The following is an 8,242-nucleotide window of genomic DNA, read 5'->3' as shown; positions in this document are numbered from 1 at the left end:
AGACTCAAAACATATATTTTTATTTTAAAGTTTCAGAGGACGCTCTCACTAAGATATTTGTTTTAGTGTTTTCCGTTGTTCTTGGTCACAGAACTGTTTTTTTAAATTATTATTATTTTTTGATTGATGTATAGTTGACCCACAATGCTCACCACAAGTGTAGCTCCCACCTATTACCATTCAGTGCTACTAAAATACCATTGACTGTATTACCTATGCTGTACCTTTCATCCCCTTGGCTTATTCATTCCATAACTGGAAGCCTGGATCTCCCACTTCCCTTTACGCATTTTGCCCATCCCTGAAACCCCATCCCTTGTGGCAACCTACTGGCAATCAGTTGGTTCTCTGTATTCATGGGTCTGTTTCTGCTTCTTTGTACTTGTTTGCCTTAGTTTTTACATTCCACAAACAAGTGAAATCATATGGTATTTGTCTTTTTCTGTCTGACTTATTTCATTTTGCAGAGTACCCTCTAGGTCCATCTGTGTTGTTGCAAATGGCAAGATCTCATTCTTTTTTATGGATGAGTAATAACCCATTATATATATACACATACATATATATGTATGTATATATACATATATATGTATATATACATACATATATATACCACATATATATATATACCAGATATAGATATAGATATAGATATAGATATAGATATAGATAGATACCACATCTGCTTTATCCATTTATCAATGGACATTTAGGTTGCTTCTACATCTTGGCTATTATGAGTAATGCTGTAATAAAGAACTGTTTTTACATTCTACTTATTACCAACCATAAAATTAGTTTTTCAAGAGACATTTTGGGAAATGTTGCATGAGTATCAGTTTATTGCTTTCAAATGAGTTATGTTGAACTTTAAAGCACTGAAAGACTATTTTGTGATGTATTTGCATCTAAATTATTTACAACTAAATTATACTTTCTTAGGCTAATACCAAAATTATCCTTAGCATCTTTATCTCTTGGTGGAAATGATTGAATAAAATTCTGTGCCAAAAGAAATTGGCGGACTTTTAAACATTCTCTTCATGAACTACACAAAGTAAATACTCAATAGTGACTATATACTGACACTCACAAGACACTTCTGAAATGCTTATATGATTTTAAATTGTGATAATGTCATATAAACAGGCAATTCCTAACATTTTTTCCAAGAGAGACTTAAATATAACTGCAATATTGTGTTATCCATCTGTTGATATGATTTCTCAACCTATTATAAATTTACAATATACCATTTTGGCTGCTGAAAGGTTTTGTAAACTGTACCCTTCTTTAAGTGAACACTGAGCCACGGCTTTATAAACAAATGCTCTATCAGAAACATACGATAAATAACACATGTGTACATTTGTTTGTTTTATATTTGATACTGATAATGAAATCCTACAATTATGACTAAAGAGAATAACACATGACTTGGAATCTGCATTCTTTTGAGTGGTGTTATAACAATGTGGTGTCATAGCAATTAAAGACCGTTACTTCTGAGAAGATCTTGAACTTCATATTGGGCAAAATGTTTCCAGGGCCACTAAATGGAAGTCAGAGGACAGAGACAAATCTGCATCCTTGAAGGAGTCAGTCACCTAGTCAGGATAGGACGCAACTATGTTACACAGGTACACAATATTCAACAATGACGACACGTCCATGCCTTATGTATTTTAATTCATTTCCCTTTTCAGCCCCTTTAGGTCTCATTGACACCTCAAATAATGGATGTTGATTCTCAAAGCATTTTATCCAGGTGAAAAAACATGGTAGGTTGAATAATGGCCATCTAAAGATATCAAGTCCTAGTCCCTTGAACTTGTAAATGATACCTTAATAGTACTATTGGAGTGTTTCAAAAGGGAAAGGGATGTCAAATGGGAAGAGAGTGTAATCTTAAGCAATTGTAGTTACAATAGCTTAATTTTACAAATGTTACAAAACATAGAATTAATTGAATACATTGCTGAGGCCTTCCGGGAACCTTAGAAAGGGCTAGTGGACATGAAGAATGCTATATCTTAAGCTTCATTAACCTCCAGGTGAATCTGCCTCTGCACTCACACAATCTCATTTCTTCTAATGCACAGAGGAAATACTGCACTAACTAAGCTTATAAGATGTGATCCCAGACAGACTCCTTTATATAGAATCCTACTCTATAGCTGATGGTGACATAAAGATTGCCGATTCTTATTGCAATCATTATTTCCTCCAGTTAACGGTAGATTCTAAAGGAGGATGAGTTTTAATTGATATTTTCATCTGCTTTAAGCTTTGAAAAAGCAGATAAAGGTAGTGCATCTGCCGCTCTCTGAATTGTTTATCTGAATCTAAAACCACCATCACGTGAAGCAGTAATAGTACTGTTGGGAGCATTTCAAAACAAGGGCACTTGCAACAAAATACTCCTTTGCACATTAACAAAAAGTCTGTCATCACGTTGTTTTCATCCAAAGGTTTCAAAACACTTAAAGCATGGATTATCAAATGACGTCCAGGCTGATAAAATACGCCATTTAAAAGGACATTTCTGAGAACACCCTACTGGTTAAAAACTGAAGGAAGTAAAGCTTTATGCAAGTCTAAGACACCACTGCAAGTTGTAAGCAATCTGTTTTTGTTTTGCTTGTCATGTTGCCCTGCTTTTTTTCTTTTTGGTGTCTGAAAGCATGAATGAAGTAACAGTATGAAAACGGAATTATTTTATCCTTGAGTGTGACAAAATGGCAAAGCCATAATATCGCTCAAATACTTAATTGGTCATGCAAAACGCATAACTTGAATGACTTTTGAAAATACTGAGAAGAAACAAGAAAATTTAAATTCGTACATAATACATGGTCAATAAATATTTGTTGATTTATATTCTAAGAGTAAAACTGCTTTTGAAGAACACACTTTTGTTTTATTTCTTTTTGTAGTGTTTCTTGATATGAGGTTACATGTAGAAACAGATGTGAAGGAAACATTCTCTTTTTGGCTATTTTGAAATTAACAGTACCTCAAAAACACCTTGATTTAACAATATCTAGTGGTATATAAATTTATTCCTTCTATTCTGATTATAAGTTTTAAGTCTATTATGACTAAATTTTCTTAAAGACGGAACTTTCTCATGGCTGAAATGTTACGATTACAAATTTACAATTAACTTTAATTCACCAATTTGTTGTCATGCATTTTTCAAAGAAGCATCAAATACATACATAATAGCCCATATTAACTGTGAAATAAGTAAAAAAAAGTATGAAGAATACAAAAAAATTTGCTTAAGAACTCTGAGTGGAGAAAGTAAATAAAGTGCTAGTACTAAATAGAACTTAGTAGGTAAAAGAGGTAAGATAAGAGCCCCAAAGAGTTCAATGTCTGGGTGGTAGTTACTATTTTCTTTTGGTTGTTGGGTCTTTTCCGAGCCTCTGCTTTTTAAGCCCATGATACCTATCCACTTCTATATACTAAACTTACACCCTGTAATTTGTTTTAGTGAAATAATTCCTTTACTAAAAACCATTGTGAAAACCATGCAAAATCTGAGATTTCCTGGAAATGGGAGGTCTTAGGTTAATTGTTTGATACTCAGTGTTAATTCCATACACATGCTTAGCTAAGTCATTCAATTACTTAGTATCTAGCTTTCCTATCTGTGATATTAACAATCAGTTCAAGATGCTGATGATGGTGGTGAAGATGATGCTGATAAGCTCTAGTGTAAAATCCAAATCTGTACAACATATGACACTACTTTCCCCTCCTCCCTCACTCACCTGGACTTTTTTTTTTTGCCACTTCTCTTATTATCTCAGACATAAAATAGGCTCTGCGACAGGAAAATTCACCAACCCTTGAGTTCACCCTGAAATTTCTTAACTCTGGTACTCTACCTACCCTTGTTCATGCTCTTCTGGACCAGAGATTCTCAACCCTGGGTGCACATAGAATCACCCAAGGAGCCTAAACTGCACACCAAACCATTTAAGGTAGAGTCGCTAAGCATCGGTGTTTATTTAAAAAGCTTTCCAAGTTGCTTCAAAATGCTAACATGATATGGAGGAGAGGGTAGGATGGTGTGAAGGCACAGATGAAAGAAGTTTAACCTTAATAATTATTGAAATTGGGTGGTGAGTACAAAAGAGTTCATTATACTATTCAGTCTACTTTGCAAATGTTTGAAATTTTCCATAATAAAATGTTTTTTTTTTTACAAAAGTGTCCAAGGTGATTTTAATGTGCAATCAGTCCACATCCTAAGGATCCCAATCTATAATAGGAACTATGAAATTGGACTCTTCAGTCTCTTTTCTTTTTAATCTTTCCATTGATTAATGTTTTATAAATGTTTATTCTGGGCCAGAACAGTCCTAGCCCATGTCAGTTTCTGAGGGCCCCTTAAGGCACTTACAGTTTAGTTAGATGAGGTATACCCTTAAACAAGTAAGTTATAGGTCCTAGGGTAGATGTAGGGGACGAGTAGGGCATAAAAGAAGTGTTTGTGTGTGTGTGTGTGTGTGTGTGTGTGTGTGTGTGCCTGCATACATGTGTGCATGAGTATGTGTGTGTGTGTGGTAGGGGAGGTACATGGTACTTCAGGGAAGTATCAAGAAATGCTTCATGGAAAAGTGACTGTGAAGATGGGGAAGTATCAAGAAATGCTTCATGGAAAAGTGACTGTGAAGATGGGAAGTATCAAGAAATGCTTCATGGAAAAGTGACTGTGAAGATGAGTTTGCAAAATCCTACCTACCTTTTTAAGATCCAGCTGAAATTTTACCTCCTACATCCTTCATTTCTGTTACCAAACAAAAATAATCACCTTCCGCTCTGTATTATAGCCCTTTGTTTCTACATGTTATTTCAATTACATTAAGCCTCTTATTATTGTAAGTTCTTTAAGATGAAGAATTGTTTTATTACCTTTTCATCCTTCAAAACCTTCTAGAAAAGTGACTTTGAACATTATAAGGACTCCACAAAAGTATGCTGAACTAAATAAAATAGATTATCCTTATGCTTTATTGCTATATTAAATAAGGTTGTCATATCACTAGACATTTGAGTTTACACCAGTGCTGTAATTGGCAATCAATACTAATTTAGGAAAGAGTACGGGTCTAAAAGAAAAATATGTCAAGCTGGAAAGAGAACCTTTTTTTTTTTTGGATCAAAAATGGACACTGCTCTTTTCAAAGAGCTATAAATAAACACCCTAATTTTTCTGCTCACTGAAAGAGGCACACTATCTAGCCAAGTGCAGCCTTGAATGTTAATTTTGTTCTATTGAAAGCACCTGGGATTCAAAGGCTTTTCCTTCTCTGGCTTGCACAAGAGCTGTTTTATCTGCTGCATAGAATTTGGAATGACCCAATTCTGTCACTTTTGTGGGAACAAATAATTAAAAGAAAGTTGGTTGACAGAGATAAAAAGCACAGAAAAGGAAAACAGCAAAGCACAGGAAAGTATCAGTGAGGCGCTTTTTTGGCACTTTGTTAGTTTCGAATGAGGTACTATTTCTTGCTTTGAACTTGATAAATTCAAGGCCATTCCTAATGCTTGGTTTAAAAGTTCTGGCATAGCTAATAAAATGCTTGAAGGCTCCCACCAGAGAGTGTACTAGTAAACCCACTAATCAAGAATGGCAGAAACACAAGGAATGACTGGGCTTCACCTGCCTGTCAGGAGACTGACTGGATCCTTAAGTCTGCTTTTTTTTTTGACACTTAAACCTAATCACTTTGCAGGCTGTGCACTGGAGCAAGACATTTGGAAATGAATTCCACTTTGAGAAATAAACAGAAATTCCCAAATAAGTGTTTGTGCTGTTAAGAATAGGATTTTTACTTTTTTTCCCCCCTCAACTCCAATGAGAACAGAACCATGAGATGATGAATCGGGATTCAATGTAAGTACAACTCACTGCATAAAATGTGTTTTTAAACACTAGAAAACTTGTATTTTGAGAAAAATCATGAGAAATCACAAATAACAACAGGCATATTTTTTTTTTATTCCATTAGCTTTTTGCTCACGAACACTCCTGTCAAGAACAACTAGAAATGCTGGATAAAATATTATAAAATATCTACTTGAAAGGGTCAGAGACCTACCAAGGTGGCTGTGGCTTAGGAGGCCAAACTCTCAGAGAGAAGAAAGGCACAATAATACGAGGCCAACATTCGCCCAGCTTTACATTTTACAGCATTTACCAATTTATGAGCATCCCTGAGAACCTGAAAATTGGGAACTTCTAACAGTCTTATGATACTGGAAGTAAAAAATATGGATTCCAAATCTACCAATGAGGACAGCCCCTAGCTTTCAGCTGGGACCCAGAAAATGCTATATGTTGGGAACAGGAGAAGCTGGTGATGGAGAAGCCCCAATTAAGGTGAGCTGTCCTTACTCTAATCGTTTGACAGAAGGAAAATCACCATTACAAACCTTAAATTTTATTTAGATTTTTTCATATCCAATATCTGACATTCAGTTAAAGAAAATTATCAGGAATAATAGGAAATAACATGAAATGACTAAGTGCCAAGAGAATAAACAGAAAATACAAACTGACCCATAGAAGATCTATATTTTTGGAGTCTTCAGATGCAGAATTTTAAATATCTGTGATTAATAAGTTCAAGGAATGACATGATGTAATGGAGAGTTTCAGGAGAGGACCAGGAGGCTATGTTAAAAAAATCAAAGGCAGGGATGCCTGGGTGGCTCAGTCGGTTAAGAGTCTAATTCTTGGTTCTGGCTCAGGTCATGATCTCACAATTTTGTGAGTTCGAACCCCACATTGGGCTCTGCACTGACAGGTAGAGTCTGTGTGGGATTCTCTCTCTCTCCCCCTCTCTCTGCCCCTCCCTTGCTCACACTGTCTCTGTCACTCTCAAAATAAATAAATAAAAACATCAAAAGTAAACTGTGAAATTGAAAACTTTAATAACTGAAATAAAGAGCTCAGTATGGAGATTTGATACTGTTTTAGACAAGTTGAAGGGGATAGTGCCTACCTCTGGAGAATCGAAAGGAGGTAGAGATGTGGAGTACAGGGGGTCTTCTGGGATTTAAGTTATATTCTCTTCTTTTATCCAGTTAAATGAATGTGCTCATTTCATAATCTTTCAAGTGGCATATGTGTGATTTATATTCTGTTATGTATGTGCATTAACTGATGAGACTCATTCATTAAGACATATGAAATACCCTCACAGAGAAGCTGAAATTTTTGGAGAGATGGAGTATTTCATAAAGCTGAACTCCTTCAGATGGAGTATTTCATAAAGCTGAACTCCTTCATGCAGGGTAAAAGCCAAGAAAAAAATAGATACTAATATTTTCAATGTTAGAGTCTTAAATGACTTCCTCTGATCTGACTTGTTGAATTAACTGACATACACCACTCCTTCCATTCACTCTCCTGATGGATGCCCACAGAATGTTGAACCCTCTGCTAGTAAGCTTAACATGTCTTCCCTTCATTAGAGTGTGTGATTACAAGTCAGTTGTGTTTGCTATGAAACCTGAAACTAAACCTATTGTACTTGTTCCTTTAATAATTCAAGATTTGGTTAAGTATTATATAAACTAATGACATTGGAGTACAAAAAAAGAAAGGTTTCTGTGAAAAGTTTGAACACTTCCTCAATAAAGGTGAGTCATGAGAGAAGAAAAATAAACAGACTGCACAATGAATAAGGAAGGTCATTGAGAAATAACCTTTTAGTGTGTACCCAACATTATGTATTGTCCATTGAGAAGATGTGTGTACCTACATGAACATACAATTAAGTGCATGATAGATATAACCTAATAATTATTACTTCATAGGGTGGTTCTGAGAATCAAATTAGATGATATATCTAAATGACTTAGAAAACATAGACTAAATAATAGCTATTGTTATTAGTCATTAATACAGAATTTGAATTCACGTCCTTAAACAGAAACAGCTACATTTTATGAAGAGTCTTTTTTTTTTTAAGTTCTACTGTGTTACAAAATAGTTTGCTGATTTAGATGATCACATGCTCTCCTCCAAATGACCATACTCTGGCAATACTGAAATAAAGTGGGTCCCTACTAATAATGAGAAGTGTATGCAAATCATATAGATTAATAATATATTAGCTCTTTTTTTCCTGTTGGAAATGGACAATCAGAAAAATTTTAAAAATTTTTTATAGTTGACCAGTAATATAACCATAAACTGAACCAGTAAAATCCATGGGTT

General features: G+C 34.8%; 1 long non-coding RNA gene across 1 annotated transcript in view; it reads left to right on the top strand.

Annotated features, from left to right (window-relative positions):
• The window catches only part of LOC128315522 (uncharacterized), a 46,671-nt gene that overhangs the window by 25,647 nt on the left and 12,782 nt on the right, over nt 1-8,242 (top strand). The window contains exon 2 of the long non-coding RNA XR_008298340.1: nt 1,548-1,640. This is a non-coding gene — a long non-coding RNA (uncharacterized LOC128315522). The remainder of the gene's footprint in view (nt 1-1,547; nt 1,641-8,242) is intronic.

Source organism: Acinonyx jubatus, chromosome B2, assembly GCF_027475565.1.
Source record: "Acinonyx jubatus isolate Ajub_Pintada_27869175 chromosome B2, VMU_Ajub_asm_v1.0, whole genome shotgun sequence".
In the NCBI taxonomy this organism is placed as follows: Eukaryota; Metazoa; Chordata; class Mammalia; order Carnivora; family Felidae; genus Acinonyx; species Acinonyx jubatus.
This window is presented reverse-complemented; position numbering and strand designations above follow the sequence as displayed.